This window comes from Cupressus sempervirens, chromosome 10 (genome assembly GCF_028749045.1).
Source record: "Cupressus sempervirens isolate cs-2001-9-10 chromosome 10, ASM2874904v1, whole genome shotgun sequence".
Classification (NCBI taxonomy): domain Eukaryota; kingdom Viridiplantae; phylum Streptophyta; class Pinopsida; order Cupressales; family Cupressaceae; genus Cupressus; species Cupressus sempervirens.
Window position 1 is genome coordinate 553,003,977 of NC_143127.1, and position 24,810 is coordinate 553,028,786.

The window sequence follows — 24,810 nt, forward strand, 5'->3', positions numbered from 1 at the left end:
TCTATCTGGTCATGGTCTATATAGTGGAGGTTCTTCAAATCAATAGTTTGGCAATGTTTCCAACTTCATGCTTTAGTGGTGTTCTTCATGATCATTATTTTATTTATATATTCTAGAATATTCTTTCCATATATTTTTGGAGTAGGGTTTTTCCCACATGATTTTCTCTATTTCTCCTCTTTACAAAGATTTGGTTGTGCTTGGGTACCTCATCAGGCCTTGTTGCTAGGACTCAAATTTTCTTTCAATAGTAGTTTCTAGGTTTTTAGCTACTCCTTAATTTTATCTTAAGGGGGGGTGTTAGAGTAATAAGATATTGCCTTATTAATTAAATTATTTTTATTTAATTATGAGTTTACTTATTATCTCTAGTTTACTTAAGCTAAACTTTAGGCATATAATAGTTAATTATTATCATGCAACCTAGGTTTTACCTATTAGGATCCTTTTATAAGGATTGATCTCTTTGTAAAATATTAGTTCACTTTTGATTATAGCAATCTCTCTTTTTTCTCATTAATAATGTCTCATCTATGGATTTTGGGAATTCCAAATGCCATAGATTTTGCTTCTCTCTTTCCATGGTAGGTGATTCTTGGGAGCTGTGAGGTTGATCTTTCATCAACTTCAACATTTAAGGTTTTAAGGGGAGCACCCTTCATCAAATGGTATTAGAGGAGTTTTTGAGTGTGTAAATAGATTGTCAATTGTGAGGCAGTTTCACCAAGACCATAGTTTGGGCTATGCATATAGACAAATAACCAACTGTGAGGTAGTTTGCACTAGGATTTCAATGAAAACATGAAGATGCCTCCATGAAGAGAGCATGTTGGCAGAGTCATAGGTGTTATATCAAAGGGTTTTAGATCCCTCAAGAGAAAAAATCAAGCATTGCAAGAAAAAATCCTTGAGGAATGAATCTTACCATAGGAGATGGTGAAAGTAAGGATGAAAGAGAAGAAGAAGGAAATGATGATCAAGAGGTAGTAGATGAAGTTCTTAACCTAGAGGAGGAAAATAATTTTTAAGGCTATTTCCAAGATTGGTAAAAGACCTAATCCCATATTTTTGGGAAATCTAAACCAAAAGAAATTTGATCAATAGGATTAATGAATTGTAAGAGTACTTTGAATATGAAGATATTAAAGATCAAGATAAGGTCAAGTTTGTGAAGGCCAAACTGAAGGACCATATGAAGATCTACTAGTAGGAAATCTAGTTGGATTGAAATAGAAGAGGAAAATGAAAAGTCACTAGATGGGATTGAATGATAGCTAAAATAAAGTGACAGTTCATTCTTGTGGATTGTGAGCTTGATCTACTAAAGAAGATGCAAGGGATGAAGCAAGCATGAAGATCTATTCAAGAGAATATATAAGAGTTCTACCAAGTTCTCATCAAAACATGCCATGAAAAATATGACAAGGAGAAATTTTTCCATTATCTTAATGGGTTGAGGCCAAGCATTTAGGAGAAGTTGAGCAAGAAATATGAGAAGAATAGTGGAAGAGGTCGCAGTGGAAATCTAGTGGACAGTCTCACGGAGGTTGAAATGATGATACGAAGAACAAGGATGAGGTCAATAATAGTAGTCAGACCCAAAGAGGAAATAATTCCAATCATTTCCATGACTAGAACAATAGTGATTAGAGAGGAAGAGGAAGAGGAAATGAATATGGAAGAGGAAGTTTTGGTGGAAAATGTTTTCATTATGGAGAAGAAGGGTATAAAGTATTTGAATGTTCCTAATGACAAGGAAGGATTGATAGAAGAACTAAAGGCCATGTCAGAGTTGCACATGTTGATGAAGATGCCGGATCATCATATTCTGAAGATGCTAAAAGAGGAGAAGTCTTCATTAATAGAAGAGTCTTGCTGAGTGGTGAGAATGAACCTGATCAAAGAAGAAGCTTGTTTTGCACAAGGTGCAAATGTGAAGATAAGTGTTGTGTTTTGATCATTGATAGTGGACATACATACAATATGGTGTTAAAAAAGATGGTCAAAAAGTTGAAGTTAAAGAGGTAGAAACACCTCCATCTGTACCTTATTTCCTAGGTAAAAGATGACCACAAGGTCATGGTCAGTGAGCAATTCCCAGTGATGTTCAAGATTGGAAGCTATTAGGATGAGATATTGTGTGATTTCATACCTATGGATGTATGTTATATATTTTTGGGTAGACCATGGTAGTTTGATAGGCATGTTGTACATGATGGGCATGCAAATACTGACACTCTAATGAAGGATGGAAAGAAACATAAGATCAATCCATTGAAGGATACATATGAAAAGGTATGTAGTGTTTCTAGAGTCTGTTTTGTTGATGGAAAGAAGTTCCTAGAGGGTATGAGGCACAAGCATATGTGTATTGCTATAATTCCAAATGATGGAAAAGAAGAAGTAGAAGATGTACCTATAAACATTACACATTTGTTGGAAGAATTTCTAGATATTGCATCTAATAATGTGCTTGATGGATTACCACCAGTAAGGAAGATTAGTCACCAGATGGATTTGATTCTAGGAGCTAGTTTTCCAAATAAGGTAGTGAAAAAAACAACACTAGTAGAAAGTGAGGATAAGTGAGGATAAGTGCATGAGTTATTGCCAAAGGGTTTGATTCAAGATAGTCTGAGTCCATATGTTGTACCAAAAGTATTAGCATGGAGGATGTGCAAAGATTCTCATGCTATCAATAATATCACAATCAAGTATAGATTTTTGTTGCTAAGGATGTATGATATTATGGACCATTTGATTAGAGCTGCATATTTCACAAAGATACAATGGATACCATCAAATTCACATTAGAGAAGGCAATGAGTGGAAGATTGCTTTCAAGACAAGAGAAGGATTGCACGAGTGGTTAGTCATGTCTTTTGGGCCAACCAATGCACCTGGACACTTTCATGCAGCTCATGAATGAGGTACTAAAGGAGTTTTTGGGAAAGTTTTTCATTGTTTAACTAGATTATATTTTGATCTTTAATAAGATATTGGAGGAGCATTTGATGCATATTTGAAAGGTGTTTGATAAGTTGAAGGAAGAAAAGCTTCCAAATAAATTGAAAAGTGCAATTTTGTGAAGGAGTTGGTGTACCTAGGATTTGTAGTTTTAGCAGAAGGTCTAAAAATGAACCCAAAGAAAGTGAAGCCTATCCTTGAATGGCCTACTCCAAATAGTACTACAAAGGTAAAATCTTTTCATGGACTGACTAGTTTCTACAAAAAGTTCATAAGAGGTTTCAATAGTATTTTTGGACCCTTGAATAAAATAATGAGAGAGGATAGGAAATAATTTAAGTGGACTTTAGGAGTAGATACAAGTTTTAATCTATTAAAAATAGAAATTTACAAAACAACCTATTTTAACACTTCCATATTTTAACAAGGTGTTTCAAGTAGATTGTGGTGCTAGTGGTATTGCAATAGGGGTTGTTTTGAACCAAGAAGGTAAATGTGTTTCTTATTTAGTGAGAAGTTGAATGATGCCAAAAGAAAATATTTTGTTTATGATCAAGAATTTTATGCTATAATTCAGGCATTGAAGAAGTGGAGACACTATCTTCTTTCTAAGGAGTTTATTTTGTATACTAATCATCAAGATTTTCAATATTTGAATAGTCAAGAAAAATTAAACCAAAGGCATTTGAAGTGGGTTGAGTTTATGCAAAGTTATACATTTTTTTTGAAACATAGGAGTGGGAAGTCTAATAAAGTTGTAGATGCTCTTAGTATAAGACAACTTTGGTTGACAATAATGTAGATTGAGGTGGTTGGGTTCAAGGAACTCTACAATTTGTATCTAGAGGATCATGGTCTTGGTGAAGCAAGAAAGGCTTGTACAAAAATTGTTACACTTGACAAGATGAAGTGGTTGGATTTCATAATCCAAGATGGCATATTCTTCAAAGAAAGTCAATTGAGAAGTTTAAGAAGTTCAATGAGAGAGAATCCCATCAAGGAGTAGAATAGTGGAGGATGGAATGGACACTCTGGTAGCTGTGAACTATTATTGGCCATAGTTGAAGCAAGATGTTGTAACACCCCACCAAGGGATCCAAAAGAACTAACCTAAAGTTTTTCACTGTGAGGGTGATGAGCATGCTCTCATAGCCCATTTTTTCCCACCAAACATGTCAAACAACTTCAAATAATCCTCTTTCTTTTGAAATCTAAAGATGGGTCAAGATTTTTTATTCACCACAAGGGTGAAGAGTATACTTTACTACCACCAAGAGACCACAATAAAATTTTTTTTTTGGATTCTATGTTTGTAGGTAGTCCTATGAATAATCATTAGTAGCATTTTGTATTTGAAGATTTGACATGTGTTCTTTTAAGGCAAATATTCAAGCATTTAGGGACAAAAACTATAAGCACAACCATTAGTCCAAAATGAGTCAATCCCAAAAATGATATGAAAAATTGTAATGAGACCTTTGACAGACTCCAGTGAACTTGAAAAAACCAAACACATGGACTACTACAAACATTTTTTTATTATCAAAGAACCCAAACAATACGTAGTTTTAGACTGGGTGATATTTTATGTTGGCAGAGTATCGTACTTTAGGAGTAGATACAAGTTTTAATATATTGAAATAGAAAGTTAAAGAACAACCTATTTTAACACTTCCATATTTTAACAAGGTGTTTCAAGTAGATTGTGGTACTAGTAGTATTGCAATAGGAGTTGTTTTGAGCCTCGAAGGTAAACATGTTTCTTATTCAGTGAGAAGTTCAATGATGCCAAAAGAAAACATATTGTTTATGATCAAGAATTTTATGGTATAATTTAGGCATTGAAGAAGTGAAGACACTATATTCTTTCTAAGGAGTTTATTTTGTATATTGATCATCAAGATTTGCAATATTTGAATAGTCAAGAAAAATTAAACCAAAGGCATTTGAAGTGGGTTGAGTTTATGCAAAGTTTTACATTTGTTTTGAAACATAGGAGTGTGAAGTCTAACAAAGTTGTAGATGCTCTTAGTAAAAGATAACTTTTGTTGAAAATAATGCAAATTGAGGTGGTTGGGTTTAAGGAACTCTACAATTTGTATCTAGAGGATCATGGTTTTGGTGAAGCATGGAAGGCTTGTACAAAACTTGTTACACTTGACAAGATGAAGTGGTTGGATTTCATAATCCAAGATGGCATGTTCTTTAAAGAAAGCCAATTGAGTAGTCTAAGAAGTTCAATGAGAGAGAATCCCATCAAGGAGAAGAATAGTGGAGGATGGAATGGACACTCTGGTAGCTGTGAACTATTATTGGCCATAGTTGAAGCAAGATGTTGTAACACCCCACCAAGGGATCTAGAAGAACTAACCTAAAGTTTTTCACTGTGAGGGTGAAGAGCATGCTCTCAGAGCCCATTTTTTCCCACCAAACATGTTAAACAAGTTCAATTAATCCTCTTTCTTTTGAAATCTAAAGACGGGTCAAGATTTTTTATTCACCACAAGGGTGAAGAGTATACTTACCTACCACCAAGAGACCACAATACAAGCACTTGTTTGGATTTTATGTTTTTAAGCAGCCCTACAAATAATCATTAGTATCATTTTGTATTTGAAGATTTGACATGTGTTCTTTTAAGGCAAATATTCAAGCATTTAGGGAAAAAAACTATAAGCACAACCACTAGTCCAACACGAGTCAATCCCAAAAATGATATGAAAAATATATAATGAGACCTCTGTTAGACTCTAATGAACTTGAAAAAACCAAACACATGGACTACTACAAACAAATTTTTTTATCAAAGAACCCGAACAAAATATGCAGTTTTAGGCTGGGCGATATTTTATGTTGGCAGAGTATCGTACTTTAGGAGTAGATACAAGTTTTAATATATTGAAATAGAAAGTTATAAAACAATCTATTTTAACACTTTCATATTTTAACAAGGTGTTTCAAGTAGATTGTGATGCTAGTGGTATTGCAATAGGAGTTATTTTAAGCCAAGAAGGTAAACGTGTTTCTTATTCAATGAGAAGTTGAATGATGCCAAAAGAAAATATTTTGTTTATGATCAAGAATTTTATGCTATAATTCAGGCATTGAAGAAGTGAAGACACTATCTTCTTTCTAAGGAGTTTATTTTGTATATCTATAATCAAGATTTGCAATATTTGAATAGTCAAGAAAAATTAAACCAAAGGCATTTGAAGTGGGTTGAGTTTATGCAAAGTTATACATTTTTTTTGAAACATAGGAGTGGGAAGTCTAACAAAGTTGTAGATGCTTTTATTAGAAGACAACTGTTGTTGACAATAATGTAGATAGAGGTGGTTGGGTTCAAGGAACTCTACAATTTGTATCTAGAGGATCATGGTTTTGGTGAAGTAGGGAAGGCTTGTACAAAACTTGTAACATGTGACAAGATGAAGTGGTTGGATTTCATAATCCAAGATGGCATGTTCTTCAAAGAAAGCCAATTGAGTAGTCTAAGAAGTTCAATGAGAGAGAATCCCATCAAGGAGAAGAATAGTGGAGGATGGAATGGACATTCTAGTAGCTATGAACTATTATTGGCCATAGTTGTAGCAAGATGTTGTAACACCCTACCAAGGGATCCAAAAGAACTAACCTAAATTTTTTTACTGTGAGGGTGAAGAGCATGCTCTCATAGCCCATTTTTTCCCACCAAAAATGTCAAACAAGTTCAATTAATCCTCTTTCTTTTGAAATCTAAAGACAGGTCAAGATTTTTAATTCACCACAAGGGTGAAGAGTATACTTTCCTACCACCAAGAGACCACAATACAAACACTTGTTTGGATTTTATTTTTTTAGGTAGTCCTACAAATAATCATTAGTAGCATTTTGCATTTGAAGATTTGACATGTGTTCTTTTAAGGAAAATATTCAAGCATTTAGGGAAAAAAACTATAAGCACAACCATTATTCCAACACGAGTCAATACCAAAAATGATATGAAAAATCTATAATGAGACCTCTGTTAGACTCTAATGAACTTGAAAAAACCAAACAAATGGACTAATACAAATAAATTTTTTTTATCAAAGAACCCGAACAATATGTAGTTTTAGGATGGGCAATATTTTATGCTGCCAGAGTATTGTACGATATTTTTAAATATATTGGTACAATACTTTTGCCTCAAGTGATATTTTTTCCTATTTCTGTATGATATAACTTGCTATACTGGTCTGATATAGTTCAATATGGGTGCATGGTACTTTTACTAGAAAAGTATTGCCTGACTGTGCTAACAAATATCATTTGATACTAAGAAAATATTGCCTAATATTTATCACTATACAATAAATTAAAGAGTAGACAACAAGTAGAAAATGTAGGAAAAAATCCAAATTAGGAGCAAAACCAGAATGTTCTTCCCCATAGTGGGTGCCAAAAATGTACACTTAGAAATATGCACCACTCTAAACCCTTCTATCCAAGTGATCCCATGAGTTGGAATGCTTGAATGGTATCCTAGAGCTCCCTATCTATGGAGTGTAAAGGAATGTTTTGAGAAATATGAATAGCTCCCATTTGAGCCGTAGAGGCACAACCCTTGCTAGTAAACCATGCAATGGGAGGTTCTTGAGATAAGGGAAAGAATGAAAGTGTCCAAAAGAAACTCTCAAATATGCAATGCAAGAATGAAACTAAGATAGAATGATATGCACAATGCAATTAGATTAATAAAAATGAGAGTGTTACAATATCCAAGCTAGTTAAACTATGTCATTTAAGCTATTACAAGATGAACTAATATAATATGCAAGATGAATCTAAAAGCTAATATGGAATGTACATGAGAGAATTTAGACAAGAAATAGAATGTCTCCACAAAACTTCAATATATCTATCAATAAACTTGCAACATAACAATACTCAAGAAGTGGATCCTTTGACAAGGAGAGGGCTCTTTCTTTTAAAGGTAGTGGATGGTTGAGATCAAGATCAAGGAAGTGGATAATCAAGAGTGAGGATTGACTTTTGGCACAATACATGTGTAAGAGAAAGTCAACCAATGAAAAAGAGTTGACTTTTAATGTGAGACAACCTTGTCTTTTAATTTATAAATAGAAAAAGGACTTTATGTGTGTGCATTGAGTGGGTTAGAAGAATGGGGTCTTTTATTTAATTAAAAGGGGATATGTTCTTTTAATAAAATATGGACTTAGGATAATATAGTCAAACCATAAGTTAAAATCAAATTAATTAAATTTTAGCAATTTGGTCTAGGTAAATGATTAATTAATTTAGCCAAAATTCTCAAAAAAGGGTCTAATAGTCTAGATGATCATTTTTAGGTGAATAAAATTTCCACTAATACCTCTTAATTTTTTTATGGAATATCTAGAAAATAGACATCAAGATCTTTCAGACAATATATAATAGTCCTATATTGGCCTCACAAACATGCTCAAGGCTATTGCAAAGAAGGAAGATTGTTGATAAATAATGTTTTTAATCATTGTTTGTCATTGATGTCAAATCTACTATTTGCTGGAATGAAAATTTCTTACAAAATCCAAGTACTATCACTTAGTTGATTGATGAAGAGGATTTAATCAACAAGATGTAACAAAAGCACCTAAGGGAAAGGTTGAGTTATGATTTTGTAATTAAGCACAAGGATCAATTAAGACAATGGTAAAATGATGTATTGATTGTGTACTTGAAGATACAAATGTTGGCCACACTTAGAAACACTGGAAGAATAAGTCGTAACAAGGTTGTTTGAAAGGCTTAACTAAGTTCATTAGTGAGTGCCAAGCAAGCTAGTTCATGTCAAGTAGATCTTCAGTTAGAGTTGAGAAAATGCAAAATCTAATGTGTGCTGAGTGATACAAAAGGAGTTGAGCATGTTTAGGAGTCGAGCAAAGTAACAAGGGCCAAGCATAAAAAAAACTTAGTTGATGCCGAGTGAATTCATAGTAGGCACCAAGCGTCATTAAAATGTAGTTGATGCTGAGTAACACAGTATGTGCCGAGCACCAAAATTTCAATAGTGCCAAGCTGTTACATTATTTGAAAAGTCAAAGATTTTTCAAAATTGAGCTGACAAGTTTGTTACCTTGAATTTTGTGAACCAGATGGAGGATAAGGATGATGAGTTGGTGGCACAAAATTTTAGGCAAACTATTTTTGTGTAAATTCAAGAGGATTCTTCAAGATGTTTCTAGAAGGAACAAGATTTGGGTTAGTTTCATTGAATCCTACCTAATCTATTTGAACTAAAATTAAAATAGGGAAGAATCAAGTGAAAAAAGTATTTTCCAGATTTCTATTTAAGGAGTCACAGGCCAAGAAGCAAGAGTTGCTGGAGGTGCCAAAATTGTGAAGTGGTTGAAGGGTGTCAAGGAGAAGACATCAAGAGAAGAAGAAGAATAGAGCACAAAGACTCTAATTCAATTAAGTGGTTAGAAAGAAGATTGCATTAGTACATCGAGCAAGAATACTCAAGGAGACGAAGCTTAAGAGGAGGACAAGCTATCAAAATTGAAGAGCTTGAAAGCCAAGAAAATGTTGTGAGCTGAACAGAGATCTAAAATCTGCAAGATAAATTGTGAATTGTAATCAGGTCAAAACCCATTATTGTTACTCTCTAGCAATTGTATTAGTTAGGGTAAAATCCTATGGACTTAGGTTGGTTTAACAATCATTTGTAAATCCTTTAACAGGGTGGTATTCCAAGTGAATGTTCTTAAGTCCTCTAACCAGGCCCACTTCTAATAGGGTGGTTAAATCCTCTAACTAGGTCACATTTAATAGTGTGTTGTAGCCTTTAACAAGGCAGGCCTTTCACAGGGTATCACTTTAGAAGAGTGAGAATTGAGTAGCATGTTACTAGTAGTTTTTTCCAAATTAGGTTTCTACGTAAATCAATATGTTATGTGCTGATCTTTCATGTGTTATTGTTGCATGTTGATTTTCAATAACTTGCTAGATAGAAAAGTTTAAGCTTAGATGAATGAACAATTTGATGGGCTCACTTTAATTGATAAAAAAAAGTTTTGTTAAGACATTTGGAACTTGAATAACTGATTCACCCCCCCTCACAATTATTCTAAAACATTTCTAACAATTGGTATCAAAGCCATCTGCTGATTTAGTTTAAAAGTACTAGAAGTAAGAAGATCGAGATGTCCAAGAGAGAAGTTCTCAAGCTCAACAGAGATAACTTCATTGCATGGAAAAGTCTAATGAAGCTGCACCTTGGATCAATAGGTGACTAGACAAAAACCTCAATTACAGTGGAACATGTAGATCTAGCTGGAGCCCTTACTATAGATGATTTGAACAAAAGGAAAGAGCACAATCAGACAATGCCAGAGATTGCCTCTACACTCAACTATGCTGAATTTGATGACATCAAGAGATGTGAATCTGCATTCAAGATGTGGAAAGCCCTAATAGATATCTATGGAGGAGATCAAAATGTTCAAAGAGAAAAAAGAGAAAGCCTTAGAGGAAAGTTTGATGACATAAAAATGGAGGAAGGTGAGAATGCTGCTCAATATGCCTCTAGAATGAAAGAAGTGCTACATGCAACAAGAAGTTTGGGTGGTCATTTGGAAGATGATACTGTTAATAGAAAATACTTAATAACCCTGCTCCCTATTTATGCTATTAGAGTCTCAGCCATATAAGAGTTAAGGTGTGTACTGGAGGGAACACACTAACCTTTGAAGGTATAGTGGGAAGACTTACTGCATTTGAATTGTCCAATTTTGATAACTACAGACCTGAGAATCTTGAATCTACTTTCAAGGCCAATCTAAAACTAAAAGACACCAAGGAAGTGAAATCAAAGAATAAGAGTAGAAAAGGAAAACATGCATCTAGTGACAACAGTACAGATGAGGAAGATGTGGAACAATTGGAAGCACTATTGGCTAGAAGATTTCATAGAGGCAAATGTAAATTCAAAGGTAAGCTACCTATCATTTTTTTTGATTACAATGAAGTAGGACATATTGCTGCAAGGTGTACTCAAAAGAAGAACTTCAAAGAAGGAAATAAGTACAAAAACAAAAGAGAAGATGACAGTAGAGATTACAAGGACAAAGGCAAAAGATACTACATTGTTGAAGAGGATTCTGAAGAAAATGATGATGAAATAGTCTATATATCCATTAAGGATGAATCAGATGAAGATGAGGCAACAACATTGGTAGCCTGTGTGAACAAAAATGGCAAATGGATCATAGACAGTGGATGCTTACATCACATGATAGGAGACAAAAGTAAGTTTTTTACCTTTACTTAGTATGATGGAAATAGTGTTAGATTTGGAAATGATGCTCCATGTCAAATCAAAGGAAAAGGTTCTATTAAACTTACAAAGAAAATTTCATGTAACAATGCATACTATGTTGAAGGATTGAATTACAATTTATTGAGTGTATCACAATTAGGCAATCTATGATACTGATGGAAATCTGATAGGAAAAGGTGAATAAACTAGAAGTAACTTGTTTTATCTAGATATGGAAGATGCAACCTATCTCATTGTAATACTTGATGATGTGTGGCTATTGAATAAAAGATCGTGTCATGTTAACTTTGATAATCTGATTAGTATCGAAAAAATGAAGAAAGTCAAGAGGTTGCCAAAATTGAAGAAGCCTAAAAATACAATGTGTAAACAATGTCAACTAGGAAAGATGACTAACTCAAGATTCAAAAGAAGAACCTACACTTCTAAAGAAGTATTAGAGTTAGTCCATATAGATTTATGTGGCCCAATAGAAGTACAAAGCTACCAAGGAGATAGATACATAATGCTATTTGTGGATGACTACTCTAGGATGATGACTTTCATGTTCTTGAAGAAAAAATATGATGCATTTCAAATGTTCAAGTGGTATTTGGCCAGAGTTGAGAAGGAAACAAGAAAGAGTCTGAAGTGTCTGAGATCAGATAGAGGAGGAGAGTTCACATCAAAAGAGTTTGAGAAATTTTGCAATGATAAAGGAATTAAAAGACAAACATCAGCACCAAGAACTCCACCTTAGAATGGAATTATAGAAAGAAGGAATAGATCAATGATAGAATATGCCATAACATTAATGGTGGAGAAAAATGTTGCTCTAAAGTACTGGAGAGAAGCTGCAAGTACTATTGTTTACACCCTTAATCAAGTTCAGGTTAAGAAAGGTACAAATGCAACACCTTTTGAACTATGGTATGGTCACTCACCCAATGTAAAACATTTCAAAGTTTTTGGTTGTAAATGTTATATTCTTAAAGATAATAGGAATAAAAAGTTTGATGCAAAGAGTGATGGAGGCATATTCCTTATATACTCCACCAAAAGTAAGGCATATAAGTGTTTGAATACTAACACTAACAGGATTGTGGAGAGTGCAAACATAAATTTTGATGGGCATGTAGAAGTCCAAGTTGATGAATCCAAGAAACTAGAAGAGTACAGATCTTTTGTATACTTCTATGAAGGAATGCCTACTAAAGAAGAAGTTACCAATCAGGTTGGGATTCAACAAAAAGTTTCATTATCAATCGAGTCACAACCAATGAATCTCGAGCTACATTTAGAAGCTGAGTTACAGAATGAAGATAATGTACACTGTAATTCTGAAACTAGTACACATGGAAGAGATGGAGAAATGTTAGAAAGAGAAGTGCATAGTGACTCTGAAGGTGAAAGACCAAACATGGAAACAAGAATAGAACCAAGACTATCCAAGTATGTGAGAAGACATCACCTTGCAGAAAAAATCATTGGTTACAAGGATGCCATACCAATGATAAGGAACATACTAAAGAATGAATCGTGGCTGCTAAGTAAGATTGAGCCCAAAATAGTGAAAGATGCACTGCAAGATGATAATTGGCATAAAGCTATGGAAGAGGAGATAGATTAGATTGAAAAGAACAAAATTTGGACCCTAGTTCCTAGACCAGCTAATAAGAATGTGATTGGTACAAAGTGGGTATTTAGAAACAAGCTTGTTGAGAATGGTGAGATCACAAGAAATAAGGCTGGATTAGTCTACAAAGGTTATGGACAAGAAGAAGTACTATATTATGGGGAAACATTTGACCCTATTGCAAGAATGAAAGGAGTGAGAACACTACTTGCATATGCTACTTGCAAAGGTTTCAAGGTCTATCAAATGGATGTCAAGTTTTCTTTTTTGAATGGTATATTGGAAGAGGAAGTTTGCAGAGAACAAACAAAGGGTTTTATTGATGACAACAACAAGGATATGGTTTGTAAACTACATAGAGCACTCTATGGTTTGAAGCAAGCACCTAGAGCATGATATGAGAGACTACACAAATATCTTGTGAAGATAGGATTGGAGAGAACATATGACATTAGTAACTATACATCAAGGAAGAAAAAGGTAAAGACATTTTGATATTTGATATCTTCGTTGATGATATACACTAGTACACTTGACCCCATTTTTAGGCCAAAATTTTCAACCATCTATTAAAATGGGGTCAAATTGGTTAGAATAGGCAAGGAAAAATGTCTTTTTTTAAATCCATGCCTGTGTTGGTTGAAATTTTGACCAACACGGGGCTTATACATCTCAAAAATAAGAAACATTTCCCACTTGATTTCTTTCATGTGGGTTCATTTATGTTTGCGCCGGTTCATTTGGGTTTTCTATAAAATTTCACATAGTTTTTGTAGAGGGTAGGGCTAGTGTTGAAAGTGGATCTACACCTTGCTACAATGAAGGGATGTTAGCTCTCTTAGGTCATCAACTGGTGTAAGTTCAAGGTCTTTTAAAGAAAATGAAATAGAATGTTATCTATAAAAGTTGATTCTTGGTTCCCATTAACACAAAAGAGCCCTTGAGTAGTAGGGAACTAGAAATTTTGTAGTATAGAGAAGGATCTGAATGTTTCTTGGTGTTGGGTTTTAATCTTTGTGAGTTTCATATTGACAACTATATTGGTGAATGTTGTGGTGAAAATATGGCGGGTGCCTCTTTGCACTCAGAAGTTCTATCGAAATCAAGGTATTTATGGACCACCCTATAGGTTGTTTTATGGAAGCACAAAAGAATTACTTGAAATCCATAAGCATGCCAAATCGATTCCCTCCAAAATCACACCCCATGATATTGTACATGTTGTGGTTTTGCATTTTGATTTTTGGGCAAAACAATATGGTAAAGATCCTAGCAACAACTTCTTTTAAGTTAAAAAAAAAAATTGATCAAGAATTGATTTGAATTTGAAGAACCAATTTGGTTGTGTGTATTTTGAATTGTAAAATTTTGTGACTTTTGTTTTGAAATTTTCCTATTTGAATTTTTTTCCCATTATCATTTCAGATCATTCTTTTCATCTCTTATGTGATTAGGCAGGATACTAGTGAATTCTAAAATGATTTTCCAAATGTGATTAGGCATGGTATTTATGAATTCAAAAGCAAGAGTGACAACTTATGAATTGCAAAAGTCTGATAATAGAAATGAAAAATTGTTCCATGATAGGAATTATGTGAATTCAAAAACAAGTGACAAGTTTTATGTATTGTAAGATCTGTTTAGTGAATTAAAAAGCAAGAGTGGTAGCTTTGTGAATTGTGAAAATTTGATAGCAAGATTTCCATGATGTGATTAGGCAAGGTATTTGCGATTTCTAAAACAAGAGTGACAGTTAAATGAATTGTAAAATTTGATAACAGTAATTAAATCCTGTCCCCTAATGTTGTTAGGCAGTCTATTTATGAATTCAAAAATAGAGCGATAGCTTTATGAATTGTAAAAATCTAATAAAGTAATAAAATCTTGTTCATTGGTGTGATTAGGTAGGATATTTGTGAATAAGAAAATAGAGTGAGAGATTATGAATTGTGGAAATCTGATAAAAATAATATGATCTTGTTCCTCTGATGTGATTAGTATATTTGTGAATTAAGAAAAAGAATTACAGCTTTGTGCATTGTGAATATCTCATAACAGTGAATAAAATCTTGCTCCCTGATGTGTGATTAGGTAGGATATTTGTGTATTGGTTGGGCATTACAGCAAGGCTTGTGGTTCATGAACCAAAGATTATGAAGTAGATTCTGCCCAACAAGTTTGGTCATTACAAGAAGCTTGAGTTCACAATTCAATTGAAACACTTGACTGGAACTTATAGCCTTGCACTATCCAAAGGAGAAAAATGGGCTCACCAAAGGAGACTTCTCAATTTGGCCTTTCATTTAAAAAGTTTGAAGGTAAGTGCATAGTCACCCTTTTCTTAATTGGGTCTCCTTGTCTCTATAGGTAAAAGCTATATAACTTAGGAGCACTAATCATCTTAGGATGAATCAAACTAGGAACTTTTTTCATCTCTTCTCATAGATATAGTTTATGGAATTCAAAGCATATGCAATGAGCTTATTGGGTTATTTTTGTTAGTTAATAGTTCCAATGATGACAGCTAGCACTACCATAATGTTGGAGAAATGGGAAAATGCAATCACTGAGGGTGTGAAACAAATTGAGGTCTTAGAAGAATTCTGATGCCTACCTTTAGATTTAATAGCCTAGACAACATTTGGGTCTAGTTTTGAGGAAGGAAAACACATATTTAACATGCTAGCTGAACTAACCATTCTGGCTAGTAAAAGTTATGAAAAAATGTATTTTCCAGGTTCTAGGTAGTGCAGTACCTCCTTCCTTCTTATACTGGTACCTTTTTGTAAAGAAACATTATTGGGTATTTGGCTGAATGAATAATTGATCTTAGATATTTCCATTGAACACCATTAAGGTGGACATTGAATCAATACTTTCATCTTTTAGATATAAAATGTCTCTTACTATTATTTTTTCAATTTTTGGAAGGTTCTTGCCTAGTCCAAGTAATTTAAGGTCTCAAAAGTTAGAGATGGATATTGAAAAATTATTGATGGAGATGATCTTTGATTGAAAAAAGAATGTTGAGATGAGGAAACATGATAGCTATGACACTGATATTTTGAGTCTAATGGTGAATGCTTATAAGAACGAATTGAAGGACATAGATAATTGTTTGGGTTTAGCTCTTCAAAACATGGTTGATGAGTGCAAGACTTTCTTTACTGTAGGGAGTGAAACTACTGCTACTTTACTCACATGGACACTCATTGTACTTGGAATGCACATAGATTGGCAAGGTCAAGCAAGGGAGGAAGTGCTTCAAATCTTCAACAAAAAAACTCCAAAATTTGATGCCTTCTCTAGCCTAAAATTTTTAAGAATAAATAGAGTTCAAATTTTTGCATTCTATATAATTACTATTTTGTTTCTGGATCATATTTTATAAGATCTCATTTGCAATAACATTTTTGATCTACTCTATCATTCATCATCAAAACAATTTAGTGTACAATAACTACTTTCACAAGTCCAATCTTTGCCAAGGAGTATAACGCATGACTCATTTTCAAGTGAACATGATTTTGTATGAGGTGTTGAGGCTTTACTCTCTAGCAATGGTCATAACAAGAAAAACATGCAAAAAGATGTAGCTAGGGAACTAGATTGTCCCAACAGGCACATAGATTATGCTACAAACTATCCTAGTGTAGCATGACAAAGAGTTGTGGGGGAAATATGCCAATGAATTCAATCCCCTGAGATTTAGTGAAGGGATTTCAAAGGCCTCTACCCATCCTGCTACATTTACAAGTTTTGGGCTGAGACCAAGAATCTGTATAGGCCAAAATTTTGCATTGATTGAAGCCAAGGTGATATTGATAATGATCTTGTAGCTTTTCTCATTTTTTCTCTCCCCCACATATATTCATGCCCCTGTATTGGTTTTCATACTTTGACCACTACAAGGAGCTCAAATCATGTTCCAAAAGTTACTCTAGTGTGAGACCATTACAAATTTACAATGTTTTTCCTGTCTTGAATCTCAACATTTGATAAATTGGTATAAATGACCAAAAAAAAAGTACTACTTTTTCCCAATCATTGTCTTCCAATTTGTAATCTGATTCTATTGGAATTGATTCAGGATTATCTAAAACTAGAGAATTGGATCTCACTACAATCTAGTCATTTTTAAGAAGTACCTGTGCAGAAGGCCTAGGAATGTCAAGGGCCAAAACTAGAACAATCTAAGAAAGGCTAGAAGAACAAAATCCCATATGCTTATTTGAATCATTAGAGTGTGCATTACAAGTATGAAATAAATAAGTTGGTCTTCAAGCCAAAGAAAAAGAAAATAAGTTTATTTGGCATGAACAATGGCATTTTCTTTACTATATTTAGTGAAATATTGATTTTAGGTACAAAATGAGTTAGCATAAGGTGCAAAGATTATTGGTATTGGATTAAAAACACTAGCCTACCGCAAAGATAATATTTAAATTGATCATGTTAAATTCTCCATAAAAGGAACACTGAATATGCAAGAAGATAAAATTAAAAAATAATATAGTTGCAAATCAAGATTGTACAAGGAACAAAAGATGTAGAAGATGTAGAGTGTAAGGCTAGTTTAGATGCCCTAGGGATTAAAATTTAAAACCACATTAAAAAAAATAAGTAATAACATTTGGATATCAAAAGAGATCAACATTAGATTAATAAGGCTTATATCTCAGAAGGTAGCAATGCCATACTCAATTGTCTAGCCAACACATGTGATATCTCAATGCAGTTTAACCTTTCATGTTTATTACTTTTGTTGGTCAAATTTGTGGGATGAAAACCCTAATTCATCATTAAATTTTTTTGGACACTTCATCAAGCATTTAAAAAACATAGATGAATTTTTCTGGACACTTCATCAAACATTTAAAAAACATAGATGAATTTATCTAGACACTTCATCAAACATTTAAAAAACATGATTTTTATCATCAATGTTTCGGATCACACTATGTGATCCATCATCAGGATGCTCATGCTCATGCAAATGAAGAAAGGAGAAAAAATCCAAAGGCAATTAAAATATGACCATCAGTGAGAACAAGGTGGTGACAGGAGGATGAAAATAAGAATAAAGTATGTGTGAATCACAAAAGATAAAATAACAGAACAAGATAAACTGGTGACCTTTCTAACCTACTTTCTTGACACTTGTTTGCTTACTTTAAAAGGTACTTATTGAAGGGTAAATGTATATGCCTAAATTATAAGAGAGGATATGGCCAGTGTCACCATACTGCACTGTCCACAACAAAAAATTTGCTACTAATGTATAGATGAAAAATAGTTCTTTAATCATTGACAATCCATTGGACGAATATTTTGTGCAAGATTTTATCAATTATGAAAGGTAGGGACCCACTTGATCTAGCTAACCCCATTATTGCTAGTGGGTAGTTATCAAATCCTTGATTTAAAATGGATACCAAAATCTTTGTTAAAATTATCATCTACTTGGATGGATCCCTAAAAACTAATTAGAGGTAAAGGATCTTGATTTAGTTTCTGTGTCTAGTTTCACTTGTGGAGGATTAGATTTTAATGGTTTTAAATTTTTATTGGTAGCACATGTCTCCTGCATAATTAATCTATGTTGATTTTGAATATTACAAGTGGCTTTTGGTAGTCAATAGTATTTTTTCCATCTCTCAAAATTTCCCCCCTAGTGGTAGCATTTTTGATGAATAGAGCAATCTTTGTGGGTTGAAGATAGTGCACGAGTGATCAATTCCATCTTTTGAATCTACCATAGGCTATGTTGTAACATCCTCCATTGGTTCAACAAGTGTTGAATAAGTGGTTGAATGTCAAAAACATCTAAATCTACTATGTGGTAATCCTAGTACCATCTCTTTTGTTGAATCAAAACTTTATGATTAGGAACTGATGCCAAATATATATTTTGTTGGGCTTAGTTGCATCATGATCTCTTTCCAGAGAGGCAAAGAGAACCATAAGATCCATTACGAGCATGACTGGATAAGTGTGAAGTTGTTTGCGCTTGGGGATGACAACAAAACCAAATTAAAAAAGACCAACAAACATGCTTAAGTGTCTCTAAGACTGGAGTTGTTATTGAGAACTATAGACATATTAGGGGTTTAACTTCTATCTGACATCTCTTACAGATCATATATTTCAATTTTTACTTGGGGCTTTCTAATTTTCTAAAAGAAATTGGTTGAATATAATTTGAAAGCATTTTGTTTCATAAGCCTTTACCAATTAAAGAGCTATATCATTGTTGTTAAAAGTAAACAACATTAAAGGATAGAAAAGGACTGAAGTGTATAGTGTAATGTTCAGTACTGCCATATTGGTACTTTGTCTGCAAGGATTTGACATTGATAGATTCATGAAGTGTACTGTTATATTTTTGTTTTGTTTGTAAGGATGTGATAATGATAAATTCCTAAACCTTAGATGTGAATGAGATCTTTTCTTTAGTCCCAAGATAGTTGCTTTCTTCAAAAAGCTCTTGAGTGGCTTTTATTTAACTTCTTATTTAATTAATTTTGACAGATTAGTCTTTATATTCTTGAACTTTGTTATCCCTTTTTTCAAATGAATTGTTAAATTTTATATGATTATGATCAGTCATTTGTATGCATGGAGAGAAGACTATCAACTAGGATAGGGACTATACCTCTCTCTATGTTATGTAAGGTTTTTGTTTTTGCATGACTTTTACATGTCATGCCTTTTCTTCATGTATTATGCTGCAAAACTAGAATTGGATTTGTGTCCCCTTGTGCAAAATAAAGTGTTCATGTTATTTCTTGTTCCTTGATATATCTAATGATATGGTGCAAAGTTTAATTTGTAATCTTTTTTGTTTTGAATTTATATTTTTGGAAACTAAATGACAAATAAATGTGACTACTTTCTTACAAATTATTCATATTTTTGAATCAGACCAGGATAAGATCTTTGACTTTGAAATGAAGTTAATGGATATTGACACTGAACATTTGGGTATTCTTGAGTTAGAGTATCAATCCATTGTGAGGATGCCATCACAAGAGTTTTCTCGTATCTACAAAGACTTGAGCACCATTGGTGACATAGGTATGATGTTGGGCGTATTTTGTATATCAAGCGAGACAAGAAAAGAATTTTACTTTGTTCAGATAATTTGTATCTATTTCAAGGTTCCAAGTTTTTGTACTTCACTATTCTCATCTAAATTCTTGTAGAATTTGTCAAAAATGCCAGTTAAAATTGTCTTATCAAATTGTTCCTTTTATTGTTATGTTTGCAGTATGACAATTTTATTTAATAAGTGTAACTGCTTGTGTGTTTGCATAAGTACTATAGAAATAGAAGCAATTTTGTGATTCTGAGCATTTATAGCTCATTTTACTTATCCCAGTTACCCTTTCTTTAATTCTTTCTTTTTTACCTCTATTAGACTACTTTTTTTGCAAAGGAACTAAAGTGTTGATTGTTTTGATTTTCCTAGTACCTGAAATGAAATGTCTCATAGAGCCACGCTTTGCTGGGGGCTATACTTGTATGATTTTTGTTTGTTAGTTTGGGACATCATATTGTGTACTAAATGAATCTAGTTTTTTATTTGTTTCATGTTAGTAACATTTTTATTTGAATTGGTACCAAGATTTGTGAGAGAGCAGGAACATTGATGTTGTATGGTTATACAACCTTGATCATGCACTGCCCTATTGTTGATGTGGAAGTTTTGGACACAAAAAAATGGGCTTTTTATGTGAGTTTTATATTTGAAAAATTTGTAGAGGTACTAATACATTGTTATTATTTTTCATGCAGTTGTTATTTCTGTGACCAAGGAAGGGGTGAAGTTCTCTACCACGGGTGATATTGGAAGTGCAAATATTGTTTGTAGGAAAAATACCTCAGTTGACAAGGTAACCACTTTATAACTTTCCCACTTGCACACAAAATTGAATGCCTTCAATTAATGACATTTCATAATTCTTGATGAATAAAGAATATAGAATATATTTTGATTTATTTCCAAACCTACTTTAGGTAAAAAGAAAATGATGCTCAGTTCTGAAATTTGAGGGTCTTGAGTGCACAATTTCTATTTTAGCCTATTCTACAATATGGCACTATTTTTTAATCTTCTAATCTTGTGTTTACTTTTGTATGAGACCATTAATATCTTTTTGTTTTAACTTGAAAACTACTCAGTTTTTGTGTATGAAAATTTGACATACATTTTCAATTAGTTGGTAAAATGAATTAGAAATTTATTAGTTGTATTGCTAGTCTATATCTCATATAGCTTACTACCTAAATGTATTGGATTTATTGAAAAGATCTTCTAGAGTCTAAATGGGTTTACTGCATGCATGGAAATCTAAAACTACAACTATTTAGGGAAGAAATTAGACAACTCAATTATGTTAGAAAGGTGAAAAGTTGCAATATATGGAGTAATTTACATCTTTCTAATGTCTTTTCATATCAAAACTTTGAAGCCAAATACATAAGTTATCAAGGTGGATATACAGATGGATATGGTACTTTTGAAGACTTCAAGACATAGATGTACTCTAAAAAGTGTATTTTGTTGGTGTGTTGCTTGCTTTCTCTGTCCACATGCCTCAATTTTAAATGCAATTGAATATGGTATGCAACTTGAAATTGCAAGTTGCTCAGTGTCTCTCCTGAGTATCAAGGTATTAATGTGGGAAATGAAATCTTCTCTATTTGAATATTAATAGTAGCTTGGTTCATTGGCCTTCTTTTGTGTGAACATCACCAGGATGAATCTAGAAACTTAAAACTTAAATCAGGGACCAATACTCAACTTTTTTCCCAAAAGAACCAAGAATTGAACAATTTGAATACACTCTTACATATCTTAATTTTTGCAAGAAACATGAGTTATTGGAGGAGGTTTATGGTGTCAAACCTTAGAGCTTTTCTTTGAGTGGTCATTCTGAGATAGGTTGGTGGAAACAATGAATAGATTAGCCAACAATTCAATGACTTGTTCTATAATTGGACCTTTGAATTGTGTATTATCATTCTTCAATTATTTAGATATTGGAACCTTTACTAGTATCTTCCAGTCTATGATTATTAAGTGGACCAAACTTTTGGTTAACTTGTTTGAAGGCAGTTTGCCATGATTTAATTTCTTTGCTATTACCTCATGGAATTTATTTATTATTCACCTGTTCCAAATTCTAGACCTTTAATTAGCTTATTAATAACCTATGTTATTTAGAAGATGAAACCTTAAATAGTATCTACTAGTCTATGATCTTAAGGTGGACCATACCATTATTTAATTAGTTTGAAAGCAGATTGCTATAATCTAATTTCTTTGTTATTACATCCTGGAATTTTTTAATTATTCACCTTTAACCCATCATACTCTCTCACCTGTATGTAATTAGATGATCAATCTTAACTGCTCTACCAAGTCTTGTGAAAGCCTTGTAGTAAGTTGGTCATACTTTTCCCAAACTACTAAAGCATTTTTAGAAGCATTGTGATGTTCCTTGACTATCATCTCAATGTCCTTCCTCAATTTTTTGTTATCTTCCTCAGTCCAAGAAGAGTCACTAATGGTTGACACATTATTTGGGTATAGAGTTTTATGTTGATGTTGTCTTTCAATTGACACAAAACTTCCAAGTTGATCCCTTGCTTGATTTTCATGATATAAAGCCATGTCAACATTCACGCTTTTTGTTGAAAATGATGATTCATTTCTAATAACTGTGTCATGCTCTGTCTTTGATTTATTCTTGATGCTTTTAAGATTCTTCTCTAAGACAAGGAACAACCATGTAGATAGGCATTCTATAGACATAAGTGGGAACATCTTTCCATGTATGAAGGTCCTATAAGGCTATATAGTACTGTTCTACTCCATTCAATGGCGTCAATTTGTAACACTCATGTAGGTTTCCTATTTTTTAGGCACTGTGGTTGATTCCAAAATTTGCCATCCCACAAAATTTGACTTTTATCTCTGCACTCATGCTAGGATATAGGTATAATACTTATTTCTTAGATCAACTTGTCATGCTTTCTTTGCCATGTATTATAACAAAAACTAATCTAGTTTTAATCATTTACAGGGGACCAATAGACTAGCACATTATCATGTTCTTTGGGATGAGAAAAAATTTACAGCTGATGGGTTGCAATCATTAACAAACAATCTTTGTTACACATATATCCTCTTTCATTAATTCTCTTGATTCGTTTTGTTATGCACAATGCATATCTTCTAGTGTAAATCCCCTTTCATTTAACTCTCTTGATTCATTTTTTTATGTACAGTGCATAACTATTAGTAATATTTATATAGGAGCATTGTAATTCATAATTATCCTACAATGCTAATTGCTTTTAGATTATTCATGCAACATGCATATAAGAACATCAAATATAGTGGAAATTTTCATGTATCAAATATCATATTCTAATTTTATATTTAATTTGAAATTTTTTTGTACATCAATTTGGGATTTAATTGTCTGCTGCTCTTGTATTGGTGTGTTTACAGATATGCAAGGTGCACATGTTCTATATTTATAGGTATGGTTCTTAAGTCTTCAAAATAGTTTTTATGTTCATATGCTAGGATGGCTTCATTGATTTGTTTCTGCTTCTTCTGTGTAGTGCCTCTTGCATATTATGCCCATTTGGCTACCTTTCATGCTCGATTTTATATGGAGCCTGGTACATCAAATAGTGGTTCATTGTCTAGTGGCCTTCCTAGTTTATAATGTCACTACTTCCTCTTGTTTGGAATATAAAATAAATTTCCTCAAATATATCTAACTGAAAAAGAAGCTCAAGAGCACTAAAATGCATGCCCAGAAAGAAGAGGAGGGTATCCTCAACAAGGTGGAGCTAGGGGTGGATATGGTGGTGGCGGCTGAGGTGGAAGCCCTTCCTAGCAATGTATAGTGAATAATTACTTGATTTAATTTCCTAAACCTAGATTATTTCCTTTACCATTTTATGCATAAAGATATCCTAAATTTCTAATCCAAAATGATTCAGTTCTTCAAGCATATTTGAGAAAATTGATTGTTACAATTTCAGTGGGAATGTTACGATCTCTAGAATTCTTATATTTTTGGTTGTTATCTCAAGATATTATAATATTAACAACATTTTGTGACTTAGTTTTTTTGCACAATGTTCAGGCATCTTCGAGAACTTTTTAAAATTGATGCATCTGATTATATGCTTTCTATTTGTGGAAATGATGTTTTGCAGGAACTCTCCTCCCTAGGAAAGAGTGGCAGTGTATTTTATCTTTCTTACAATGATCAGTTCATGATAAAGACAATACAAAAATTTGAAGTAAAGGTACAAGTCAAAAACATAAACTTGTTTCCATTGCTAGTCCACTAATTTCTCTTGCGATATCTTTTCCATTGTATTTTACTATTTCCCTTTTTTTAAATGAATCAAGTCCAACTTAAAGCTCATCACAAGTTTGATGGAATATCATAATATAACAAGGTATAGGAGTTTTGTTTAGTGCTGGTGATGAATAGATAAAATGTTTGAGCATTTGGGTTCACATTCCCAAGGATTTTGATACTACGTATATTCCAAATTCAAGTCAGTTGTCTAGTTTTCCCTTCATTTTATAAGGTATTCCAAAGGAACTCTACTCTGAACCTAAATTTAACTTTTAGGTAATGAAAATTATATACTTGCATTACTTATTTGCTCTTCATTTTTGTGGGCTAGTTCTAGTTTATTTTTACTTTAGATCTGCTTTCTACTTTCCCACAATGAATGGCCTATGTGAATTTGTAAAAAGTGGTCTTTTCTTTTTTTAGTAGATTTTCCTTTATCCATAAGAAAATGATATACTTGGATAAGTAGGCATATTGATATATCTTCATGATATTTAGACATTTGAGTGTTATGTGTTTGTAGAATATTT

At 33.0% G+C, this 24,810-nt stretch overlaps 2 pseudogenes; both read left to right on the forward strand.

Annotated features, from left to right (window-relative positions):
• Positions 1–1,675: 1,675 nt before the first annotated feature.
• On the forward strand, positions 1,676–16,828 carry LOC149535085 (cytochrome P450 734A1-like; annotated as a pseudogene).
• Positions 16,829–22,561: 5,733 nt separating this feature from the next.
• Positions 22,562–23,629, forward strand: LOC149535086 (protein argonaute 1-like; annotated as a pseudogene).
• Positions 23,630–24,810: the final 1,181 nt, after the last annotated feature.